We start from the raw sequence: 1,059 nt of genomic DNA, 5'->3' as shown, positions 1-1,059 counted from the left end.
CGGATACAAGTCTAACTCAACATTTAAATCATTTTTAACTCTAACTTAAAATTTAAAATTAACTAAATCTTGTATTCTGAAAGCATGTCTAACCAGGCAAGTAGGATTCAATCAATACTATGTACCAAAAAAATAAAATTCACTATATAAATCAAAATAAATCAAATAAATCACTCACAACCTCAAAAACTAAACCCTAAAAAATAAAATCAAATAAGCCTTAATTAAATAAAAATAAAATAAGTCTAAACTCAAACTATAACCAAGACTATTATAACTATAAAGCAAATCGACACAAGCCTAAAACCTAACCCCGAAGTTCAATAATTCAGAGGGATACTCCAAATTAGTTGACACCTTTAAAAATAATAATTTACCCGATTTGGTAATTAGGACTAATTTAAGTAGGGACAAAAGTTTAACATGATAAACGATAATGGAAAAGTTTTGAATGATAGTAGATTAGGAAAGCTCTATTTATGCATGTCTAGGAAGATATACCTTTGACTTGGTACATTTGGCTTAGTGGAACTATCTGAAATTACCCCTTACTAATCTTAACTGGTTAGACCAAAGTTTTGTACTAAGTTTAGTGGATATGACTATTTGAAAATTTTTGAAGACATGGTTACTCTAATGATGTCCAGGTGACTCACTACAGCTTAGAGGTTTATCCAAACAATGTTTGTTTGTTGGACCCAAAGCTAAACTTGAATCTAATACAAGTTAAACCAAACCCTAAAATTCAACTTAACTCATCTCATAAAATTATAGAATTTCCTTATTGAAAATATAGATCAGTTTGAGATGAATAAGGATTAAATTTAATTTAAATTCAAATTAAATTCAAATCAAAATTAAATTCAAATTAATAAGTTCAAATTAAGTTAAACAAAGTTCACACTTGAGCTAATTTTTTCCCTATGCATTGGAGGAATCTAAATGGATATTGGATGGTGGTTACTCCCAACACATGACTGGGGATCAAGCAATGTTTACAAAATTATCCTTCAAGAGACTAGGAACAGTTACGTTTAGATAACGACAAACTAAAGGTAA

Source organism: Zingiber officinale, chromosome 4A, assembly GCF_018446385.1.
Source record: "Zingiber officinale cultivar Zhangliang chromosome 4A, Zo_v1.1, whole genome shotgun sequence".
Classification (NCBI taxonomy): Eukaryota; Viridiplantae; Streptophyta; class Magnoliopsida; order Zingiberales; family Zingiberaceae; genus Zingiber; species Zingiber officinale.
Note: the sequence above shows the minus strand (reverse complement) of the source record.